The sequence below is a fragment of the Lissotriton helveticus genome, chromosome 1_1 (genome assembly GCF_964261635.1).
Source record: "Lissotriton helveticus chromosome 1_1, aLisHel1.1, whole genome shotgun sequence".
In the NCBI taxonomy this organism is placed as follows: domain Eukaryota; kingdom Metazoa; phylum Chordata; class Amphibia; order Caudata; family Salamandridae; genus Lissotriton; species Lissotriton helveticus.
In genome coordinates, this window is record NC_136057.1 from 1534197929 (window position 1) to 1534224412 (window position 26484).

General features: G+C 40.8%; 1 long non-coding RNA gene across 1 annotated transcript in view; it reads left to right on the forward strand.

Annotated features, from left to right (window-relative positions):
- Positions 1 to 1867: 1867 nt before the first annotated feature.
- Positions 1868 to 26484, forward strand: part of LOC144773483 (uncharacterized) — a 200200-nt gene continuing 175583 nt past the window's right edge. The window contains exon 1 of the long non-coding RNA XR_013599988.1: positions 1868 to 2016. This is a non-coding gene — a long non-coding RNA (uncharacterized LOC144773483). The remainder of the gene's footprint in view (positions 2017 to 26484) is intronic.

Below are 26484 nucleotides of genomic sequence, written 5' to 3' on the forward strand. Positions count from 1 at the left end.
CACAGTGAGCATGGGACCCACGTCTGGGCATTCCCGTCCCACTAAGGGCGAAAAGTGTAAGTGCAACAAATGATGGACGGAATTCTGAATGATTCAAACAATCTCCCCCAGTCAAGCGATCTGGGATAAATCCATCGCTTTTTTGCCCACAATGTCACCCCAGTTTGGACCCAGCCATATGCAAATCAGTCTTGACCCTGTGCCTCATGGGAACAGTCCAGACCGAACTGCCAAGCTAGGTCCTCCCTGTGTAGTGTAGTTCCTATTTCCCTTATAGGTTCTGCGCATTGGAAAAACATACACGATAGGCTTGGCATAGGACTGAGGTCTGTATGTCCCTATTATGTATATTAAACTTAATTACTGTGTACCAGCTAGCTCAGAGGCCACTAGAAACTTCTTGAATAGAAGAAGGGAATAGCTTCTGGCAACCAAATAACATAAAACCCACATCCCTCAGGATCATGGAAACAATATACTACTTTTCATTCAGTCACTCATCTCAGAGAAGTACTTAGAAGAAACAGTCGGGTGTATTTACAATAAAATGTATTGCACAGTTGTTATTCTAGTACTGGTTATATGTGCTGCGACAACTGTTGGACAGTAGCAGAGAATTATGGCCAGCAGTGCAGTTAAATAAAAAAGGCATTGTTCTACCATTTTGCAATAGTAATGAACACATACAGGAAATACAGAATGCATTCAGATAAAGCCTATACCCCTATGATGCCTAACTAGATGTACCTAAGTGTACCTAGCATGTGTGTAGGTCTTAGAGAGCCAAAAATCTCCCTAGGAGTTAGTCTAACCCCTTTACCTTAGTGGGACTTCATCCTGATCCTGAGCTGGACACCGACAGATGGGTGATGGACCTCTGCCAGCTGGAGCTGTGGCATGACGCAGGTTGCAGCGCCTCGGGCAGAGTGTCGCCCTGGAAGTCTCTGTCTCCTCTGGTTTGCTTGGGCAATGGGAGGTATATTTATACCGGATAGGTGCCTTGGATTGATGCAAAGTTCTTGGAGAAAGGGTCTGTTGACAAGACTTTGTGTTCTTGGAAAAAGGTTCTGTTGACAAGAATTTGTTGTGACGTAAGTTAGTCACTGTTGGACATGGAGATTACGTATTCAGGATGGACCGTCTTCTGTACTCAGAGCACACTGATCAGATAAGGGCCTCTCTGTTGCTCGTTATTGTGAAGGGAGGGCTAATTTAGGTCAAAGGGCCTTAACTGGGTGAAAGGTCATGCCTGTCTCTGTGACATGAAGGATTTGTGCCTCTGAGATAGAGTACCTATGTTAGGGCCTCAAATGCATTTATAACACCCACTCCAATCTATGGACAATCGTGAATAACCCATTAAAAGCAAGCTATGTGACTAAAATAGGCCTGTGCATATAATTGGCAGGTAGTTGCATGAGAATGGTTTATGAGCTGTAAAAATAGCAGCTGTTAAAATATGTAAAATTACTATAGACTGTGGAGACAGGAAAAATCTATAGAGTCATTAAAAAAATATATACTCTTTAGAGTAAGTAGTTACTTATAAAAGTTTCTGTTTATAAAACAACACTCTCATATGCTTTTCTGAAGACCATGCTTTCTTTAGAACAAAAAAAAAAGTCAATTTAGAGGGAATGCTTCCTAGCACTAGGTGAAAGTTGACACAAGAAGAGAAAAAATGTGTTTCAGGACATGTTTTGCATAACTAGAGATAAAAAGTGCTGGCTGGCAGTCACAACATTCTCGTTTCTATCTGCTGCAGTGAACAGACCTTTTTAATACCACGCATAATCGTTGTGGGAGCACAGAAAAAATAGTGCTGCCAGTAGCTGGTTCTGAGGCAGCCGGTGCTGTAAGCCATACCTTGGTGTTGCTAAATGAAGCACAAGGCACCCACTGGATTTGCAAGGAATGCTTTGGTTTGATGGGAATACGCTTGGGACACAGCCAAGCATGGGACTTCAGCAGACCCTGCATGGTGGTAATTGCCACTGGCGTTTTCCTTTGGAAGAGGTACGTTGCAGTCTTTTCAGACTGGTCTTTTAAATATTCGAAACCATGAGAGGCATAGTTCATGTTCGAGGTATGCCCAAGGTGTATCACACTGCTTGTATGTGAAAGACCAAATTTATCAAAAAGGAAAAAGGGGCAGCCTGTATTTAAGAGTGCTATTTTGCAAAAAAGAAAAAATATTTCTTTAGCTGATGTAAAATGAAAAAATAAAAGGTTCTGCACAAGCATGGTTTTCAGATTGCCTTAAGCATTGAATTTTATAAAGGAAACTTTCGTTTTTACTAATTTCAGTGTTGGGGCTTTTTTTTAAAAAGGCACAGCTTCCCTACACTGTAGGATTTCACTACCTCTGGATGTTATCTGTACACAGAGGTCTGGCCTATGTATACTGAGTACCTTGGTGACGTTCAGGAATCATTTCTGTGACAGGTATTTGCGTCAAAAGGCCAAACCACCCATACTTTCCTAACTGGGTCTGTCCTGTTGTGTTGTAAATAGCATCTAATGTTGCCCCTGCTGATGTATAAATGGTGGTGTTTGGCAACGTTCCTACTGGTATTTAAACAACCACATTTCTAGATGCATTTCAATTCTGTAGGAGTTGATAACCTTATTGAAGGTAACAGGTATAAAGTGTTGCAATATGAATAAATCTCTAACATTTCATGATCTGAAAATGTAGCAATTATTACTATAACAGACAGCATATTATATACTGTATCAGTAACCCAATTTTCAGAAAAATGTACTGAAGGCAATTACATCACTGAATGCATGATAAAAATAAATGAAAATAAATGAAAGTTCAAAATACATTAATCAGAATTAAAAACTGAATGATTAAGAACATCATTTAGAATATAAAGGTTTGTTCAGGTCGAATACATTTATAAGTCTCTTTTGCATTTGAATTGAAAATGGACGTGGCTTCAGTTTTATGTTGATCCTGTGTTGTAGAAAGTGTCCACTAAGAGTCATACTAAAAGCTAGCTCTAAGCAAAGCCAGAACAGAAAAGATGAACCAAGAAATACCCTATAGTTCTACCCATGGTGAAGCCAGGTCTGTATCTTTTGGAAAGTAAAAAGGTTCAAAAGTTTGTACTTGTATGTTTGTTGTTTGTTTTTGTGCTGGCTGTCTCTTCCTGTTCACGTGGAGCCATGGAAAACGTATCACAGTTAATGAAATAGCCAGTAGCTGTAAGATCATTTGTTGAAATTGCATCGTATTTAGTTTAAGTTATTTCTGCTGTTTTTGTTGGAAAACGTTGAAATTTTGAAGTTAATAGTTGATGTCTTTTGCTGAAAAAACGTTCAGATGTTGAAGTTATTATTTGATGTTTTTGTTGAAAAACTTTGAAGCTTTCATTTTTTGATGCTTTTGTTGAAAAACTTTATAGCTTTTATTATTTGATGCTGTTGTTGAAAAACGTTGAAACATTTATTATTTGATGTTTTTGTTGAAAAACTTAGAAGCTTTTATTAATTGTTGCTTTTGTTGAAAAACATTGAAGCATTTATTATTTTATGTTTTTGTTGAAAAAACGTTTGTGTACACATTTGTTTTTGGCCAAATTGCAACTTGAGTGTTGTCTTGACTTTTATTTTGAATTTGAAAGGTTGATTCAAGGAGAACTGGTTCCATTGCATTGTTGCATAGTCCCCCACTCCATGGATTTGATTGCTCAAACCTGATGAGCCTTTCAGTTTGAATTTCTTGAATAGTAGTGAGAGGGACGTCTACTATTGTGGAATTCACGAGGCCTACTGCTCAGTATTGGCCACATATGTTTTGGTTGATTCTTTTATTTGAAATTAATCTGGTGTTTTTATCATGGCAGGATGCGGCAAAAGTTCAATTCTTGTTCCTTTCACTTTAAGGAGTGGCACATGTATTTCTGTATGAGGGCCCAAATTCCTTTGTGTCTGCAATCTTTTTCTCTCTCTGCCCAGATCCACGACTTTTGGAGTCAGACAGGACTTGCCGTGATTACCTCGACTTCCCAGTGGCGGCCTGTTTCACTTTGACAGAATCTTTGTTTGTTTGTTTGTTTCCTTTAGTTCCTGTAAAACAGCCAAATGATCATAGATACAGAATGGTTTCATCCACCACTGTGCCTTCACATGTACGATCAGGTTCCCATATTTGTAAATGGGGTGACACCTCCTAGAGAGCTTCTTGGCTGAGTGTGTATTTTCCCCTGAATCCATATAAGTGTTTGACCCCATTAATACCCCGCCTAATACCCTAGCTGTTAATGATTGCTCTATGCCCCAGTCCTTCCTCTCCTCTACCTTAATTCCCTTAGGATGGCGTTGGAGAGGAGTACCGCAATACTACGTCCATCCCTTCCGTGGCCTCTCAGTAGGCTCGAGAGCCAAGTGTGGGGCCACAGTCAGGGTGTAACGTTGATTGCATATCTCCTGTTGTGGACTCGCAAATCTTTCTATAACAGTTTTGAGCGTCAGCCAAGTATTGAGGCCATACTTATAGGAAACTTGAGCAAGGACCCACTGCCACTAAGATATATTTTTAAGCCACCTCAAAATGTGAGATGGGCCGCAGTGGTCCTTTACACGACACGATCAAGTGGACAGTCTGAGGCTGTCTAGCAATGGGACCTGCGCGGGTCTTGTGATGGTGTAGCCTGGCATTCGTTTGCTGATGTTGCAGTTCAAGACAAAGCCAATAGTCTGTCTTCTGATCCCAGGCCACTAATAGCACTGTTGCAATGAAGAAGTAGTAGCTATTACCCCTGAATGTGCGGAGCCCATGCCCTTGTGTGCTTTAAATGATTAATTCCTGCCTACTATCCATATTTGGAAATACTCTATTCCCCACTCCAGGAATCTGAGCATATGGAATGTTGTTTGCATCTAACTTGTAGGAGTATTTGAGTGGAAATTTTAGGCACTGTTGTGCTGCTTTTGCGTGAAGCAATTACAGCCACCATATTCTAACCGTCTATTCTCGTTGTTGGACGAGTGTGCGCAGCTATGGAAGCTGTGTGAACAGCCCCCCTTTGTGGCTTTAACAGCCACTGAATTCCCTTCAACCTGCACGCCATCACGTTGATGACTCAGCGTGTTAATCACGTGAGTTTTTGGTAGGTCATTTCTCAACTCCACTACTTGTTCCCATAATGTTTGTGTTTAATTATGCCACCTTGTTTCATCTTTAAACCCATTTTGTTCCCAATGGTGTAAATGTTTATTATATCATTGCACACAGTAAAAGGAATCAAACACAATGAGTGTTGGGAATTCTCGATCCGTGTTTACAAGTGCAAGTATCAGGGCTTTTAAAGCTGCCAACCAAGCCGTGCTATTACCTAGAGGTAGTTTTTTTGGTGCAATGAGGACAGAACTTGCCATCCAGCATCTGATCTTTAACCCCTTCCACACTCATGACGAGCTGGGCTCGTCATGCAGTAGCCTCCCAGCACGCTCATGACGAGCCCAGCTCGTCATGAATAATGGGTTTTTGCATATTCCAGCACAGGGCTGGAACTCATCGAGCATCGATGTGGTTAACAAAAGCGGCTGGTGGGGCAGACCCATCAGTGTGGATTTTTTAAATTCATACTGATCTAGAGGCAAGATTTCATTTGGTAGGTGGTGTTCTTTTTCATATTGCCGGAATGCCTGTGTTTTTAAACAAGGATCAAATCTGCATTCAAAGTCTGATGCAGCAAAAGAAATAGCCATTTGTATCCATTCTGGATGTAAGGTTTTGGCATTAGGAATGCTAGCCCCAGTACAGGGGTGACGACAATATTGCCTCTTCCCATGAGCCAGTGCTCTTTCTTTTGCTACAGCCTGAATGGTTGTTAGAATTTTTTTTTCTGTTGAATTAAAACTCATTTCTGTGTTTGTGTACAGATGAGAATCGTATATGATTGGTACAGTTTGACCTTTATTAAAAGGTAAAATATGTGTACCCACATTGACCCAAAATGATACTGAGTACAATGTGGTGCAAGTTTACACGTGTGTGCATGTGTTTGGAAGCAATAATATCTTCCTGGAGTGAACAAAGAATATTGGTGTGTTCTTCTGTCCAGTGTTTGACTGAAAAGTCAGGTTTGAAAAACGTCGTAGAAAGGTTTTACTTTCTCTGTGAAATCAAAAAATGTATGTTCTGCCAAAATCTAAGAATCCCAGTACTGATTGGAAATTGTTTTATCTCTTTGGAGGCCGGACCAGCGCAGACTTTTCTAAAAAGTTAGCTACCAGGCTTTTCCCTTCACTTGAAAGCTCATATCCCAAAAATAGAATACTGAGGTGGGCAATGTCTGATTTTCTCAAAATTAAATGTGTTGCCCCCAGAGGCCAATCCCATAATAATGGTGCTCACCCGGGTCAAGTGTTTCCCCAAAAGGTTGTCCATTTAGATAAATATCACAGAATATGGGACAACACTTCTTCATCAAAGTGCTTTAGCAATTCAGTAATTCTTTCAGAAAATACCCCTGAGCTGTTCTTATACCCACGGGGGAGATGACAACATTTTGACTCTGGGACTCTAATATACTAAATGCTGTTAGGTACCTGTTTTCAGGTGCTATAGTTTGACAGAAACATCCATTTGAGATAACAACTGTTGATTTGTATTTTCTCCCACATAATGTTATTCATTAACTGCGGCACTATCTGCATGTTGGACAGCATGCGTCTTTGTGCAAGCGTTCAAGTGTCTGAAAACTAGACTAAATGTATTATCAGGTTTTGATAAGTGATGCAAGGGTTTGTTCATTTGTGAAGTGCATTTTCAAATGATCCCCTTGGATTCAAGTTGATCTAAGATCTAAGTGACCTATGTTTTAGCTTCTTGCTTAATACGAAATTGTCTTTGAGCATGCGGTGAAACTATTAACGGGATCACATGGTTGAGTCCTCATCCCATCCAGTGTGATTTTTATACAATGCTGGAGTCTGGGCTACTGCCCTCTCCTGTGCATATTTATGTCTAAGGTGAACAGGGAACATGGTTGAAAAAATTCAGGAAAAATATACTTTCTCCCTTTGGGCGCTCCCTGAGGAATGCTGGCGGCTAATCTTATTCTGCTAATAGTATGTCAAAACCAGACTATAGGTTCTTCGCAAAGAGACCTTTTACTTTCCTGTGTTCGTCCACCTCCGTGCGGAGTGTTATTTCATATAACTTGTGTGGGACGCTCACCCTTCTGTCTGATGTTTCCACGGTGATGTAACCATTCAATTTTGCTGTCCAGAAATTCCTTCAGGTTCTGGTGAGCTATGGTTACTTCTGCCGCTCTGCCTTAGCATTTTCTGAGCCCAATCCCAGTTCAGAAGTTGAGTCCTTAGGATTCTGTGGAAGTCTAACTTTGAGACATGCAACTTTCTTCTTTTTATTTTCTTCTTTTTTTTTAAATTGAAGTGTGACTTGTCTTCTGTTTTAGAAGAGTCTTGAGCATGCTTGTCCCTGGACTGCTTACACTCTTCATTGTGTGCTGACTTTCCTTCTCTCCCTGTGTTGTTTATAGGGAGGAATGTGTATCAGTATCCTGATACCTGTCATGTTTCCAGTGCTTAATTTGTGCCGGGGCTTATGACTGTCTGCTACATGGTAGTGATGTCTGCCAATTTAGGTATGAGCTCACCAACTTCTGTTCATTATTTAAATTAATATTTGCAATTAGTAGTATTTGCCTCCAAAGCCATTCTTATAGCTTTGGGGGCCTGTAATAGTATGAATTGTCACACTTTTAAGAGTGTGATGATTAGTAGTCTGTTGGTGTTGTCATTGGCAGTGCTGCCAGGGGTAACGGATGGTGCAAGCTCTACTGTCCTCCTGTTGACAGCCCCGGTACTATGTGTTTTACAAATTAAGCAAGGAGGTTTCCTAATATTATCCCTATTCCAAAGGTTATACCTCACTGCAGAGGGCTCCTGTTGAGGAGACCTACCTCGGGACTGAGAATCTTTTCTGAAAAATGTTTTATTTTTATTATTTTCCCACTTTATTTTAGAAGAAGTAGGTGTCTGCTTAGAAGTGTCCTTCTCAGGACTGCCCATTAGCTTTGGTTTTTAAAAGCTTTTCCACCCAAACTGTCCCTTCCCAGTTCTGCATATGCAGTTTTAATTATTTTGGGAAGTTCTTGTGGTTGGTCTATAAGACTGACCTCTCTTAAGTGTTGGCGGATCGCCACTGAAGCTGCTTCCCCTTTAATGTTAGCTAGTATTATTGTTGAAACCTGGTCATCATTACCTAGTAATTTCATACCTAAGCTCAGAGCTGGTTTAGCTCCATACTTGTTCTATAACTGTCGTAAGACATCTGGAATTACTCCTAAGGAAGGAATACCATGAGTTCTGGTATACATGGCAGCCAAGACTGTACCCCAATTGGTGCGGTCCTCTAACTGTGGTGTGATCCCCATGGGCAAGCAGAGTGTTAGTATTATATGCTTTGGTGTGGTATTTAGAAATACTGCGTCTAACTGGGTGTTTTTCTGAGCTACCCAGAAAGGAATCTGTTCACGTTTCGTATGCAGTTTACCCATTACTGTGTGTAAGTTTTGTGGAGTGATTTTAGTAGCGGTGCTCTGTGTAGGAGCTGTATTATTTGTAGCTACCGTGGGCTGGACACCAAGTGTCCTCACGACAAGTTGTGTCATGGCTCTGTAAGAGTTTTACCAACTCTTTGTGTTGTAAGAGCAGTGCATCTTGTTGCATTATATCAATGTCAGGATGGGTGTGTAGCCAGTTAATGTCGGCCATGTAGCTCCTGGTCTACCTAGTGGACCGAGCCTTGTTTTATTTATTTGTTTTAGGGCGCCATTAAACCAGAAATTGTAGTCCTGGTTAGTGAGCGGAATCTTAATCTCCTCAAAAGGAGTGTAGACCGCTGGGACGTTTTCATGTATGAAAGAATGAAAAGTCCGAGTTGTTGCATTTACTGCTGAGAATGTAACCCAAGACTAGAACACATCTGTTTGATAATCTTTGTGTGCCTCTATAAATATTACTGTACCTCCTCGGTCTGTTAAACCATGTCTGAGGGGTTTTTCTGTTAGTGCATGCCTGATTTTGGGTGCAAAATGTATTGCATTGCTTCCTCTTTGTCGTTTGAGACCTGTGTCCCAGTGACAGAAGCAGCTGCCTCGGCAGACATTGTGTTGTGAAAACAAAATGTCCTAAAAAGGATTTTCAGATAAGGTTTTAAAAAGGCACAATTGTTTGGGAACTTTTTCTTTCAAGCTTGATTAACCAACAGCCAATACATAGGAGGTTTCACTACTCAGCTGTGGCGGAATTTTGTACCTACCCACTCCAGATGTCTCTGGCGTTTTGTGAGTAGGAGTCTCTGAGAATAAGCATGACTGAATTACTCACATTCTACTGTTAAATAAGTGCCGCAATCAGGGTTGGGCGCCATGTGGTGTAGTTCCTATTTCCGTTATAGCTTCTGCGCATTGGAATAACATACACGATAGGCTTGGCATAGGACTGAGGTCTGTATGCCCCTATTATGTATATTAAACCTAATTACTGTGTACCAGCTAGCTCAGAGGCCACTAGAAACTACTTGAAGACAAGAAGGGAATAGCTTCTGGCAACCACATAACATAAAACCCACATCCCTCAGGATAATGGAAACAATATACTACTTTTCATTCAGTCACTCATCTCAGAGAAGTACTTAGAAGAACCAGTCAGGTGTGTTTACAATAAAATGTATTGCACAGTTGTTATTCTACTACTGGTTATATGTGCTGTGACAACTGTACGACAGTAGCAGAGAATTATGGCCAGCAGTACAGTGAAATAAAAAGGCATTGTTCTACCATTTTGCAATAGTAATGAACACATACAGGAAATACAGAATGCATTAAGATAAAGCCTATACCCCTATGATGCCTAACTAGATGTACCTAAGTGTACCTAGCATGTGTGTAGGTCTTAGAGAGCCGAGAATAATCCCTCTAGGAGTTAGTCTATCCCCTTTACCTTAGTGGGACTTCATCCTGATCTTGAGCTGGACACCGACAGATGGGTGATGGACCTCTGCCAGCTGGAGCCGTGGCATGACGCAGGTTGCTGTGCCTCGGGCAGAGTGTCGCCCTGGAAGTCTCTGTCTCCTCTTGTTTGCTTGGGCAATGGGAGGTATATTTATACCGGATAGGTGCCTTGGATTGACGCAAAGTTCTTGGAGAAAGGGTCTGTTTACAAGAATTTGTTGTGACGTAGGTTAGTCACTGTTGGACATGGAGATTACGTATTCAGGATGGACCGTCTTCTGTACTCATAGCACACTGATCAGATAAGGGCCTCTCTGTTGCTCGTTATTGTGAAGGGAGGGCTAATCTAGGTCAAAGGGCCTTAACTGGGTGAAAGGTCCTGCCTGTCTCTGTGACACGAAGGATTTGTGCCTCTGAGACAGAGTACCTATGTTAGGGCCTCAATTTCGTTTATAACACCTGGTCCAGAAACAAGCATCCTGGGACTGGTTTCGGGTATGTCACCCGTCATCAGCCAGGCTAGCTTGAATCCAGTGGCACAATGAGCAAGGAAACCACGTCTGGGTGGGGCACATGTTGATCTTGATGTGACCATATTTTTCATTTGTGTTGCTTCTCTTTCTTGAGGCATTCTGTGTCTCCATGTCACAATGAAATCTTCTGGTCTGGCTTCTCCTCCAGAAAGGGTTCCCGTCTTCCTAGTACATCGACAACCTGCAACAAGTCTCAAGCAGCATCTGCAACAATCAACATTTGTAGTTACTTCTTGCAAACTCTGAAAATGGACGTTCCACCACCTCTCCCAGAGACTTGTATCATTAAAACAGATGCCATAAAGAAAGGTCGAGCATTGCTGGGGTCTCAAGGTAAATGGTTTCAACTGTAGCACTCTCCCTCCTCCATTTGGAGGGAGTTGGCAGCAATGCTTCATGCCCTTTTCAGGTTTGCTCATCATTTTCATGGTCAGGTAGTCTTGATCCATACCAAATAACTCTACTGCAAAGTCCTGAGTGAACACGCAGTAGAGGGATGGGCTTTTTTTCTCTGGCTTTTCTTGCTGTCCAAACTGGTAGGTGGACAGAAACTTAGTTGTTAACCCTTTCAGCATCATCTACATGAACAATGCAGATCACTTCAGTAGTTATTGACTCCATCCCAATCATCTTGGATCATCCCATCCTTGCACGTGTGTGCAAGTGATTTGGCATCACAGAGGCAAACCTTTATTGCAGCAAAAGCAATGCTCAGCTCCCCTTTCCCTGTTTCTGGAGGTGGGAGCTTGGGGGTTGTATGCTATGACCTCTCTGTGGTATTTTGTCCATGTATGTATACTATCCTTTTGCTGTAATTTTCAGGATGATGGTTCGACTTCTAACAAAAAGGCTCCTATAATTAATGATTTCCTGTCCATTTCCATTACACTGAAGCTTGCGTCAGTTCTTTTTGGAACTAGGAATCACATTAGTTTGCTGTGACATATCATCATGGAGTAAGGACTGGGATAAGGTAGGAATGAGGAGGTATGTTTTCATTATTTACAATCAATACTCCAATTAGCCTGACTCAACCCAGCACTTACACAAATCCCTACTCCCTCAATCTCAACCTCAATTCCAGGGGCCCTGGACTGACTGGATGCATTTTTTAGCACCCTGTCCTTTTGACTCCAGGGAGAGGAGTTTTTCCTCATTGAAAAGGCGAGCACATTAAAGGGAGTAGGGATTTATTTATTTTTAACTATGCCATGTTGGGCATGGAGGTCAGTGGGATCATGCTATTCATTAAGAATTTGGACAAGTATGGATAATCAGAGTAATGTACAGGTACTTTGATACCATTTGAAAAATATGCATTACATTTGCAGTGCGGTAAGCTTATCTGGGTAAGTTTAATTATTTCAAGTTTCATGCAGACCTATCCAGGTAGGGAAATTTATTGGGGACGTGAAAAAGCAGACTTTTACCTAAACAGAATTACTCTAACCTTAAATGAACCTAGATTTTAAGTCAGAATAAACTCTCTTTTGTTTCAGTGGAAATCCATTCAGTAGGTAGGCATTAGCAGGAGGTGTCTGTGCAGAATATATCTGCTGCATTGTAAATTAATAATGTATGAATTCCGTGAATTTAATTAGATTATTTTAATAGCAATGATCGGTTGGTAAAATAATTTCAATTTAATTTGTTTCACCCATCATTAATTTTCAAATGTGTGACAAATTCACTAATGTAGCATTGTGGGAATCCTTGTTATTGAGGAATGATGTGGCATGATTAGCTTTGTTGGAATATAGAGGGAGAGATGGCAGTGGCAAAAGCTTTGACATTCATTTAACAAATTCACACAATTTTCCTGATTTTGCATTTTATTGAATTCATTTTCACTTTACAAATACAACATCTTAGAAAAATGGGATAGCTCATCTCAATCTTCGATCTCTTCCTGGCTGTTCCTGAAGTACAATGATGAGGTCTCCAATCTTAACTCTCTGCCAGCTGTTTCAATCTGTTTGAGCTCTTTAGGTATTTGATGACCAATCATTAACTTCGATTGGAGATAGAACAACCCAGCACTGGTTTGGGTATGTTACAACACGTCCAAGTGCATCTTTCTCCCTGTCTACATGTGAATTGTAAAGTCCTGCATATTTTTTAAGCGAATAAAAGGAACCAAAGAAAGGAGATCTGCCTAGATTCCTTGAATGACTGTATCTTCTGACCAGGGGATAGATGGACCTTTTTGCTGCTATTAGTCTGGATTCCATGCTGGCAACTTTGGCTGGGTGTTCCTCAGTGGAGACTGATGAGGTCTCTGTGGCTAAAAGTGTCAAGGCAGCCCTGAAGAAAAGCCATCTAAATATGAATTTTGCCACCAGATATGATATTTACACTGTTCACTCAGTGACTCATGAAGGATTGTCTGGCCATTAACGTGGCACCTTGCTCTGAATAGGATTGCATTGATGTAGTGTCAGTGATGGAACTCCAAGCAAAGTTTATATTTGACATTGTGAAAGATTCCACATATGTCAATGCTATCAATGTGATGGCTTGGTGATTCCCTTTAACACTGAAAAGAAGAGATAGCCAACAATGTGCTATTTTTTTAGGTGCTTTCCCTAAGCCTTGACTCTTCAGAGACCATATGTAACGTCTACTTCATGGATCTTCAAACTTTTGTAAATAGAGAGCTATTTCCAATCAGTGAAAATAGCCCTGAGCTACTAATTTCTTTGAAAATTGCTGCAAAATTGACCACATCAGATACAATCATAATAGCAACCTTACCTTGCAAGACTTCTGGTAATGACCACCCAAATGGGTATTACAATATTGTGTGCAAAATATAATTATGTCAAAATATCATTTTCAGAATATTGACTAAAATGGAATCATCAAGTTATATATATGTGAAAGGCATTCATATACTATTCCTCACTTCACAGCTACAGACCTTTGAGATATGTCTATATCTTCAAGCTAAATGAACATGGAGTTAAGATTGTAAGATTGCAAGTGCCAACATAATGTAAGCAATAGTCATAAATGCACCAGAAACATACATTTGGTGTTCCCTGACTTCACATAGAGCTTCCGGGGAGAGACAATGTATTTCAAGGAGTCACCTGACTCCAGCCATATACACAACACATACATAATAAAGCAGATATGTGTACACATGTGTACACATGCACACAGAAACATTTGAACACAAGCACATAAATACATGCACATACAACTCCAATTGTCTTAAGCAAACACGCATGTTACCTGTCTTCACACTCAATCCTGCCTCAGCTATCCTTGACTACAGGGCTGCTAATACTCAGTTCTTACCTACTTGCACTGTGTCTCAGGCAGTCCCACACGTTAATGACACCACACTGCCTTTTGCTGGCACTTCTTTTCTGGTAACATTTTCAGATGTATTTTATGACTGATAGAATTGGGCTTGCAAAGTGACCAATTTCCATGTGACTATATTAATTGGAGACATTTGCTCATGTTACAGGTACTGCAGGCTGTCAGCTTAATTTTGTGTGTAAGTTTGTGGCCCTGCCATTGGTTTGGGTTGCAGTCACTTCAAGGAAATAGACATGTGCCGGGCTGCCTTTAACAATATGAATAGACCCTCTAAATTACATACTGCGCTGAGGATACAATTTAGGGAGCTACTTCCAGGGTACTAGCGCTGTGCAAGTACCTTTTGAGCTACCCTTTGAAGACCCCTGACCTTGATATTCAAGTTTCAGTGTCAGACTTGCGAATGCATTCATTTATAATAGCTATTTCCTGATATAGCATAAACCAGCTCACAAAGAGTGTCAGACAACTTTACAATATATTATAAAATATGCGCCATAAGGACATTTATAGCAATACAATGCACCCCTGTCCTTTCCTTTTAGGCAGCCTTGCACCAATGCAGGCACCCAGGCACCTGCATTGTTGAAATCTGGTTTTATGTGGAAAAGGGCACTTTCCTTCACAAAAACAATTGTTTTGCCTGCCCTGGGGAGGTGCATGGTTTTAATGCATTCCCAGATTTACACTACGTTGTAAATCTGGGAATGTGTCTAATACCATGGGCGTTGAGTGGGAAGGCCCACTGTAATGCCCATGGCACCCCCCCCTGATGCAGTGTGAGGCATCGCAGTGACTTACGTTGTGTTGCCTCACACCACATATTCAAGGCCATGAAAAGCCAAGCAGGGTGGGTTTACGTGACCTCGAAGATATGGCCTTCACTGTGCACCTTCAGAGCATCACAAAAGTGACACTCCGGGGCCAGCAATGTGCAGAAAAAGGGCTTGTAAATAAGTCCCTGAGAATTGAAAGTCTCTTCCATTGCAAAAGGCACATGTATTCACCATAGGCTTCATCATACATTGGATGCTGGACCATTTGCAATGACTGTGCGCTTTGCACACTGTGTTCTTTTCTGTCTAGATTAACAGTCAATAAGAGCAAAACACATCACCAACCGATCGATTTGGGCATTACCTTCCATTACCCGGATGGAACATTTTGAGTCATCTTTTTTTGTTGGATTGGTTTTGCACTATTGTGAGGCTTATCTTTCTATAGGATATCATTAAATTCACTTATTAAATATATAATATATTAACTGGCACATTTCAATCAGGATAAGGTAGGGATGTCAAGTTTGTTGTTTAAGGAATTGTAATGTAAAACTCTATTTAATGGTAAAGTTAGATTTTAAGTCACGGTACTGAAAATGCCTCCTCTAGAAAGTTCAAAAACAAGGGGGGAAACCTGGTATACTACTCAATTATACACTTGATTTATTACAACAACCACACTATATGCCTTTGGTGATGGGTTATTCACTCACCCTATTTTTTAACAACTCTTTTTTATGTATTATATCAGGACCTTATAATGAAACAGATATCAAGTAACATATACATATTTACATACATAACAATTTACACAACATTTATCACATTTATACAATAACCACAAACATTAATTTGACATCATAAACGTAAATATAACACAAAAACAATGTATCATATACACTCCAAAAGACACCACTACATTTTCTTTAGTGTTCCTACAATTCAGTCCATTATTTGAGGAATTATGTGTGCATCCATATCAATATTTGCCATCTTAATTGAAATTGCCGACGCGTTTCAAGCCACACGGTTTCTCAATGGGCTCTCATCAAATCTTCTTAGTAATAACACATTGGAATAATCTACAACACAAATAGAAAGAATAATCACTCTTTAACCTCCACCCTTCTTGATATTTATTAAACCCTTCACTTGCATTATAATCATACCTGCCGGTATTTGACTCTAACCAATTCTGAATGACCAAGCAGCGCTCTGGATTTAGCGGTGGATCAACTGTTGAAAACCCTATGCAGCCAAAAAATGTCATTGAAGTACACCCAGGCACAGCTGTTCTGTTTAATCTCCTTACATATTATTTTGCTCAACATACCTTAAACAACTGTTCTGAAGGTGCTGAGGCAGCTATTTTGAGGGGGTCGTGTTTGGTATTAAAGCAAATCTGCCAAAGGAAGCCACACTCTTTGTAACTACCCGCTTCACAAATTAGCGCTTCATTTTATTTACTTGGTGCTATTCAAACAAGCGATATTGTACCTTGTATGTCTGTAGTACGCGAAGCGTTTCAATGACGCTTCTCATTGATCTTCCTCTTTTAGGTATAATGCTTGCGCTTCTGTTCAAAAGAATGACAACGTGTATACAATTAAAGTCACATTCAGACCTCAGTCGACACTCGTATTCAAACCCGGAATACGTTCCTCACCTCACTCTAGTTTCTCATGGGAAAAATCCTTACGCCATTCCACACTGCCGCATCAGTTGACAAAGGAAGTGTTTCCCTAGCGAACCTTCCGGTTTTAGAGGTGATTGGTCCCGAGCTTCCGGGAGTTGTAGTTTACAAACTTTTGTACGTGGCAAATAGCTTTTTTATATTTACCCCTCAACATTGCATAGTTGTTGACTCTAAAATTCACACGACCAGCTGGATTATTGATTAACAAAAGTGAAAGGCAGTTATATTATTATGCACAGCAGCGTACTTTCTTCTATTTAATATTTACCCGCACAATGCATAAATACTAGACTTAACATTCACACCATTTATTGAACTATGAAGCTAATGTAGTCCATGGCAATTTATATTATCGTATTTTATGCAATTCAGGGTTCTTAACACATCAAGCATTGACACAGACCCTCTGAAATTTCTCTCTTTTCACACTAACCATGTATGTATTTGACACATCACACTTGTGATAGCTCTGAAAGGACACTATTGAACTTCATTATTAAGTATGCCTCTTTGGCCAGCAATAAAGAATCTACATCTGCCATTCTTTTAGATCGATTCAATGCGACCAAAACGGTCCATTTAAAATCACGCTCTGAATGCGCGAGCTTTGTGAAGTGGTCCACCATAGGGGCAGTACTCACTTTCTTCTTGATTCTAGATCTGTGTTGTGTGATCCTTTGGTTAATTTGCTGATTTGTCTTGCCCATGTAAATTTTGCCACAAGTGCAAACTACAGCATACACACTATTTTTGGATTTACAGTTGGTAAACAAAGTATGTTTCCATTTCTCTTCTTGGTGTATAAACTCAGTGCCTTCAATTGTAGATTCGCATGCAACACAATTTCCGCACTTGTGATGGCCTTCCACGGGTTTCATGCCCCACTGTGTGCGCAGAACTTTTTTCAGTTCTATTGTTAAAATGTCTGCCCTCACTGTCTCTTGGCCTATACTCCTGTTCTTTTTCATTGCAAATAAAGGCCGTGGTAATGGAAATTCCAAATTTTCCAATCAATGACAATTACGTAACACAATTTGTTTAAATGTATTTGAGTCTGGACCAAAGGTTGAAACACATACCAACCTATCCAGCAGCGCCTTTGCTTTCTTTTGTAGCAATGTTTTCTTTTGTAGCAATGTTTCACGTGTCGTGAACCATGCGCGATTCATGGCATATTTTAGCATTTTCTTGGGGTATCCTCTTGCTTTTGATCCAGCGCTCCTATAGAAAATATGCCATAAGCAACGCTACCCAACTCCACAATACTCACCATTAATCATAAATCATTCACAAGGCCCATAACTGACATGACATGTTTTGAGCAACTGAATCATGTGACCTAATTAATAAACCTATTCACAAATTATATACACATTTATATACAACTGCAGTATAATGTTCTCACCATGGTTATATAAATGTTTGCACTTAATTAAGCCACTTATGCGAAGGAATCTGCTAATGGTAACCTAAACTCATAAAATAACAAGGCCAGCTTGTATTTTTAAATTTTTTATTTATTAACTATTATTCAAGGAAAGTGCATTTTTATTAGAATCTTTTTATTCAAGCATCATCATTTTAGAGGATTAGCAAAAGTATTGACAGTCAAAAGCAAAATCAGTAAGCATATTTCAAGAATGAATAAACAGTTTTCTATTACCTAAACCCTAGCATCCCTGTCTAAAACTCACTTCACCTAAGGAATAAAGTAAAAGTCTTTTAGCCCTGTTGCTGCTTACGTATTCCAGGAAAGTTCATCAGCACATCACCATCGCAGGAGAAGATGAGCAGCAAGCACGCTCTCCCTCCCAGGGGGACAGTTTTTATACCTTTCTAACTAACTAAAGTAACAGCAGCGTATGTTTTTTCTATTAATCCAGATATTTCATTGGTCAAGCCACGACAGTCCACAATGAGGTCACACGCTCATGACCAAGTCCGGGGCTTCATCTATGCCCTTATTGTTCTTAGTCTCACCATCCTTTTTGCTTCCTCAAAATGATACTTTTGACGGAGGAAACTTTTGCTTCCTGAACTTGGCAGAACCACATCCGTCCCGTCCTTGACAATGCCACCAAGGAACACATTTGATGCGACCAGGATTTCTTCTGCATATAAATTATCAGCTCAGCAGAAATGTACCGCGCATGAGTGAAAAGAACTGCTCTGGTCAAGCCTCGAAGGCTGCAGTACTGGCAGCCATCTTCTTTAGGCCCATTCTCACAAACTAATGTATAAACAAACACAAAACATCGATTAATGTAAGAAATAAAGTTCGTTCTGTTACCCACCCACCTTTGCTAATTATTACCCATTAATCTATGTTACCTAGCAGAAGCAAATGAAGCAACAAACAGATTCGTGCAACATTTAAAACAGAAAAACAAAACATAAGCACACAGAAATAAGCACATGCCATTAATAAAACAGCCACATTTAGTACTGACAGAAACGATAAACAAAATTAGTTTATTTATTACACACACACATGCATTTGCAACATAAAGCACATATATGAGCACTTATATTAGTAACCCACGTATAGTGATCTGCAATTTTAAACTACGTTGATTAATATCTTCACTGCACACTTCATTAGTATTGTTATCTATTATAGGAAATTAACTTTGCGAGCAGAAATAAATTTATTTCTAAATCTCGCTCCATCAACTCCCTCATCTGGCGATTTCAAAATCACCACACACACCCAAAAATTTAGCAACTTTTTATCTTATAGATGAACATGATTTGTTTTCACTTGTGTTAGTATTTCTAAAGACTTGTCTCTGAAGTCTGCCTGCAACTTTCATATTGAGCTGTACGAAACTCTTCTAGTTCAATCTTCCTTTCCTGTTCCTTTCTTATTTTGTAAATTCTCTTCTTTACCCTCAGGTATTTTTTCCTCTTGTGTAACATGCAACTAATCTTCAACAAAAGTATTACACAAATTATTACAAACAAAGGTGTCAGAATCTTGCCAAGAATTGAACCACCAATCTCTTGAAACCAGGTTTTGATTGCTTGAAATCTTTTGGACAAACGTTCTGAAAATTCATCCTCTTCTAAGGGAACTATTTCTGAATGAAGCTCAGTGATGTTCTTGATGTACATCTCAATGTTCCTACTCTCATCTGGAATGTAGGTGCAACAGTGTTGAACATGTAAAATGCCACAAACTCCTCCCTCTTTTGCTAGGAGAATGTCTAACGCAAGACGGTTCTGCATTACCATGGACCGTATTGCAATAAACTCAGTATCCAGTATCCAGTAATTGGAAACCACTGGCTGTGTCAGTTGACAATTTGTCAACAATTGTGGACAATTTTCTGATTCTTCCTGCATTCAGGGTTATACCCACTAAAGGTATTACTGCCTCAAAAATGTCTCCCATAACTTCTGAGAAACTTTCTCTTTTGAACCTATTTACATGATTACTAATTTCAAATGAGCCTTCTACATTTCTGTCAACATGAAATATTTTTGGAAAAACAAGACCAACAAAACACGTCCCATACCAATGATCTGGGAGGTTATAGTAGGCTTTGTCTCCACAAACAAAATAGATTTCAGGAAAAAATGGGTCTTTGCCACCCTTGAAACCCCAACCCCCCATGATTTGATATATGTCCTCACAATTGCTAGCTCCAACAAAATAATTGTCAAATAACGTATTATCTCTTCTAATACAAAATTTGCCACTAATTGGTTTGTCTATGTGAATTGCAACATTATCAAAAGATTTGCCATTACATTTTTCATCTTCCTTCTGCCAAAGATTTTGTCTGCTTAATCATTTCATTTCTTTTGTAGATTGCCCTTCTTTCCTCAACAAGGTTCAGGAAAGATTTCTCCTCAGTTCTCAACTTGCATGTCAAATTGTTTCTAAAAGCGTACTCATACGTGAGTTTGTTAGTTACTATAAAGAATTCCCTCATCTGTTTAGCTTGCTTGTGTTTATTTAAGCTTTTCTCAATCTTCAGATTTGCAAAAATTTCGTCATAATTAGAGTAATAGTACTCTAGACGACCAGTCTGATAAAATAAACTAGCTATTTCACTACAGGTTATACCATAAGTAAGAGGAAGCATATTGTACGTCACTCCCTCAGAAACTGAAGCAGGCAATTTCACACAGATGTAGCAGTCTTTGACTTCCATAACCTTTACATACTCAGCCAGAAGTCTTGAAAAAGTATTGCTAGAAAAGTCACCAACAGGCCTATCTTGATGAGTCTCTGGTCTATGATCAATAACTTTGTTAGTTTTGCCTGTTGCACTATGTTTGTCTTGTGTAACTAAAGCTTTGCTTGTCATATTGACCATGTGCATTTCCTTATCGATCCCGAAAGGAAAAATGACAGCTAAAACTAACCAGAGCATGCGCGAGTCGAGTGGTTCCTCTTATAGTTGACGCGAATGGTGAAAGTATCACGGACCCTGCTGGGATTGTTGAGAGGTTCGCCGATTATTTTCGGGTAGTGTACTCCCCTGTGTCCGATAGACCGGAGCAGGACTCCCACATGCTTTTACGCGATATCTCGCTACCATGTTTGTCTAAATCTGAGCGGGACCTGCTAGAGGCTCCGCCTACGGCGGATGAAGTTGCGACCGCTATCCGTTCGATTCGCTCCGGGAAGGCCTCGGGCCCTAATGGACTCCCTATAGAACTCTACAAGCTTTGTCCGGATGTACTGGCACCGTATATGCGATCTATGTTTCTGGAATCACTGGCGGAAGGGTTTCTTCCTCCTGACCAGAGATTGGCTTCCATAGTGGTTATACATAAAGAGGGTAAGCCACGTGACCGCTGCGAATCGTACAGGCCTATTTCCCTAATAAATGCTGAACCCAAGATCCTGGCCAAAGTTCTTGCTAATCGTCTGGTGGCTGTTATAGGCGATCTGGTTCATCCGGACCAGTCCGGATTTATACCACATCGCAATACGGCACTTAATCTTCGGCGCTTGCATGGAGTCCTCGCGCGAGCCGGGACATTGAGAGAGTCGGCCATCTTGGCGTCTTTGGACGCCACCATGGCGTTTGACACGATTGAATGGCCCTATCTTTGGGCGGTCCTCTCCAAATTCGGGTTTGGGCCCACCTTTATCCGTTGGGTTTGATTGCTTTATGCTGATCCCTTAGCCCAGGTAGTGGTGAATGGACGTGTCTCGGTCTCCTTTGTTCTCGGTAGAGGTACGCGCCAGGGCTGTCCTCTGTCCCCACTCTTGTTTGCCCTTGCTTTAGAGCCACTGGCGGCTTGGCTGCGATGGGAACCATCCATGAAGGGTATTCGATGGTCTCCGGACTTTGAAGACCGTGTATCTCTGTATGCAGATGACATCCTTTTGTACCTCACATCGCCCCGACAGTCGTTAATCGTCCTTTTTGACGTTTTGACTTTTTTCCGTAAAAATTCCGGCTTAGTTATAAATTGGTCTAAATCTTGCGTTTATGTTCTCTCCGGTGATACTCCCCTCCTGCCCCGTGATTGTCCTATTCCGGTGGTACTAGATGGTTTCAAATATCTGGGAATCTTTGTCACCTTGGACCCCACACTTCGGTATGAGCGCAATCTGCTGCCCCCTCTCAGACGCCTTCGGGCGGCTGTCGGGACTTGGAGCAAGCTCCCCCTTTCTCCCTTGGGACGAGCTGCGTTGTTTAAGATGATGTCGCTCCCCCGGTTCCTTTATGCGCTTCAAAATACGCTTGATGTAGTGCCAGCGGAATATTTTCGTGAGATTGAGAGTCTACAGCGGCAATTGTTATGGGTGGGCCGTCCTCGCATCGCCCTCTCGAAGCTTACACTCCCTTGGTACGATGGCGGCATCGCTCTCCCGGACATTCGTCGCTATTACTGGGCCTCTCAATTGGGGGCCATCAATCATGGCACCTACACTCCCCCACTAAACCCGGCTTTTGCGATGGACAGATGGTTGCTATCCGGTGGGGACTACAATAGGGCTCTATATGCGAAATCAGCTGGTGACACTCTTACGGGCCCCACCAAAACAGCAGTGCAGGTGTGGCGTAGAGCTACGGCGGCCACGGGATGGGCCGATAGGCCGACCCGGGCTACCCCACTATATGCTTCGGATAAACTGGGCTCCCTTTGGCAATCGAAGGGATTTGATTGGTGGGACATGATCGGGATCAGTAGGGTAGATGACGTATGGATCAAGGGCAGGGTCAAGACGTGTGAGGAATTGAAAGTTAAGTATGGGCTGAATGATAAGGAATTCTTCAGATATGCGCAAGTCCGGCATGCGGTCTTGTCTGTTTTTCCACTAGGCTCGGACGTGCCGGAGGCATCCCCGCTCGAGGATCGGATTCTGGATGGTCACGTTCCTGATAGCACGATCTCGCTAATTTATAAAAAGTTGATCAATACCAGGACTGATCTACTAGATAGTCTTCGAGGGTTGTGGACCGGAGATGGTCTGGAACTCGATGATGAGGACTGGCAGTCCGGTATTTCTTCCCCGAAGGAAGTAGCTATCCCGGCACGTCTTCGGTTCGTCCAACTGAAAATTCTGCATAGGGTGTATGTGACTGGCCCACGTCTGGTTCGTATGGGATTTTCGATGGATGGATTGTGCAGGCGTGGATGCGGTATGGTGGCTACGTTCCTTCATATTATCTGGGAATGCCCTGCTGTGATACGTTATTGGAACCGCGTGCATGAAGTAATGAGTGAGGTCACAGGAGTGCGATTAATGCCTGAAGCGCGAAGATGCTTGTTGAATGTCTGGGAGCCGAATGACTACAATCGAGCGCAGCTCCGCTGGGCGACCTTGGGAAACATGGTAGCCAAGCGTGATATTGCCCAATTGTGGGGCGCTCAGAAGCCTCCGACACTTCTGGGATGGACACAAAACATGGATTGGTGCATGTTTCGAGAAAAAACTGTGTATGTTTCCCGTGGCAAACCAGGCAAGTGGGGGAAAGTGTGGACCCAATGGAACGCATACCGTGGAGATATATGTACTCCCCCAATGTCGGAATTTGATGCTGATTTGTCTTCCTCCCAACCTGACGTTTCCTCCGCAGGAACATAGTTATTTTGTATGTATTTTGGTCTCCTTTCTCCCCCCTCTCCCCCCCCAATTATTGATTGCACTACTGCTTGATTCCTCTATGTACCCCCCCACGGACCACGTGATGACACGTTTTAATGTACTGCCTTGTTTTGTATTGTTCTTTTGTTTTCTTGTTTTAAAATCAATAAAAAGTTTTCAAAAAAAAAAAATAACCAGAGCAGAATTATCAAAAGCACACAAATCAGAGACATCTTACAGCATCTCTTTAAGATGGAGCATCTTGAGCTGTTATTTACAAAAACATAAGGCATTTTTACTAAGCTTGTAAAGGGGAAAAAAAGAAACAGAAAGAAAACAAAAATGTAAAAATTTTAAAAATGTCTAAGTATCTAAAATAAAAATTTCTAACACCCCCCTTTTTCATTTTTTTTTTTTTTTTTTAAACCCTCAACCCTCTAACAGCTTTTCTTCGACCTTGCGTCACAATTTGTTTTCCAGCTAACACAATTTCTTCGACCTTGTGTCACCTAACACAATTTCTTCAGCCTTATGCCAAAAACAAAAACCCTATATTTTAACAGAAAAATGCCTCAATCATTGTCACTATTTTCTTCAACCTCTTCCTGACTGCTACTGTTTACCTCAACTACAGGTGGAATTATAATATAAGTCCACTCAGGAGACTTATATTTCTGATTTGGCTTGAGAACTCGTTTTGTTTTTCTACTAATAACTTCTATTTTCTTTCCTGCTTCACTTTTCTTCTCTGGATCCCTCTGACTAGAAATTTCGTTTACCTGCTCTTTTGATTTCTTTACTAATCTGAATTTTAGACCTTCGTTTTCACTTGGCCAATTATCACCTTTTCTTGGTAATTTCTTCTTTGGCTCGGTCACATTACATTCTGTTCTCCAAGCTCTTTTTCTGAATTTTCTTATTTGAGAATCTTCATCACTCTCATCAGTTTCACTGTCAGATATTTCAATTCTGGACTCAGGTACTTCTTTACTCGGCAGCCTCACTCCGTTAGGAACATAATCCTTGTAACTGGTACTTGGCAATTTGTCTTCTTCTTCTTCTTCTATTACCTTCAACTTCCCAGTTTCTGATTTCTTGTTCCTGCATTCAGAGCTTTTTCTCTGCTTTTCAATACTCTCCTGGTCTTGAATCACAACCTGATCAGACTCTTCTTCTGCTTCTTTTTCTAGCAGATCTCCATACATTTCAGAGTCTATAACTATTATATCCAAATCTTTCTCACTCAATTCTCCATTTACAGTTGAATTTTCCCGATGTTGACCTGCCTGTCGATCTTCAGAATCTGGATTTCGTTCAGGTTCTTCTTCTGAATCTGAATCAGCTGTGGTATCACTTTCTTCATCAGAATTTTCAGGTGTAGGCACACAAATTGTATGACTCGCGTGAACCCACCTCTTTATGCCTTTACACTTTACTGCATTTGTTGTGACAACAATAACCTGCCTTGGTTTCTGCCACCTTGGTACCAGACAATTTCTTCTTCGAAGAATTTTTGTTCTCACCCAGTCACCAGGTACCAGATCATGTGCTTGGTCTTTTTCTCTTGACTGCACTTCAGTTCCCACCTGATTAGACACAGAAGTCACAACATCAGATAGATTCCTACAGTACTCTAAAATGACGCTATCATTTATAGCCATCAACTTTCCCACTGGTATGAAAGCCTGTCTCATGACTCTGCCCATAAGAATATCATGTGGGCTTAAACCTGTCTTTTTATCAGGTGTACTTCTTAAAGTCATCAAAACAAGTGGAAGAGCATCTGTCCACTTTATGCCTGTAGCTAGACACATTTTTGCAATCCTGTTCTTGATTGTTCCATTTATTTGCTCAACAACTCCAGATGCCTCTGGTCTGTATGCACAATGCAACTTCTGCTCTATATGTAAGGCCACACAAATAAATTGTAACAGTCTGTTTTCAAAATATCTTCCACGATCACTCTCCACAGTCACTGGGAAACTGTACCTCTGTATAATCTCCCTCAAAAGTAATTTTGCAACAGTGATTGCATCATTGTGACGTGTAGGAAACGCTTCAACCCACCTTGAAAACAAACAGACAAACACCAGAACATAACGCAATTTGTTATGTCGCGGCATTTCAATGAAATCCATCTATAATCTGGTGAATGGACCACCCTCCCGTCCTATGGTTCCCATTCCCACAACCGTTTTCCTGACTGGGTTCATTTGCTGGCAAGTCAAACACCTTTGACAAAGAGATTCTGCAATTGTTCTGAACTTTGTATTGAACCAAGTCTATCTAAAAAGCCTAATCATAGAATCTCTCCCAATGTGTCCCAGACCATGATACATTCTGGCCAAGTCAGCAATCATGCAGTTTGGTAAAACTACTCTGCCATCTTTGTATGTCCAAATTCCATCCTCATCCCGCTGTCTACATTCTGCTCTCAACCATGTGTTTTTCTCTTCATCATCAGCTTCATCCTGTAAATCTCTAACTTCCTGCCATGTTTCAACTACTGATGTTAGCATTAGTGAGCTCAAAGCATGTTCATCGTTCTTTTCCCGGTTAATTGCAAAATTGTTTCTTGCACAGTACTTCGCAATCTCGTCTGCATAAGCATTTCCTTTGGTAATGAAATCATTTCCCTTTGTATATGCTGCACATTTCACAACAGCAATTGTTTCTGGTAATTGAATGCCATCAATTAATCTTTTTTTAATTTTGCATTTCTGATAGGTGAACCTGCAGACGTTAAATAGCCTCTTTGAGAGCAGAGCTGTCCATAATCATTCACAACTCCGTACCCATAGTGACTATCAGTTATTATAGTAATTCTCAAATGTATTGCTCTTTTACATGCACGAATTAAAGCAATCCATTCCGCTACTTGAGCTGAACGAATTCCTTCAATACATGATGCTTCCACAACATCAGCAACTGTACAGACAGAGTATGCTGCTCTCAAAAAGCCTTCCTCTGTTCTCAAACAAGAACCATCAACAAAATAAACATAGTCTGATTCAGACAGAGGAACATCTTTAATGTCCTGTCTTGGCTTGGTGCAATATTCCAAAACATCCAAGCACCCATGATCAACATC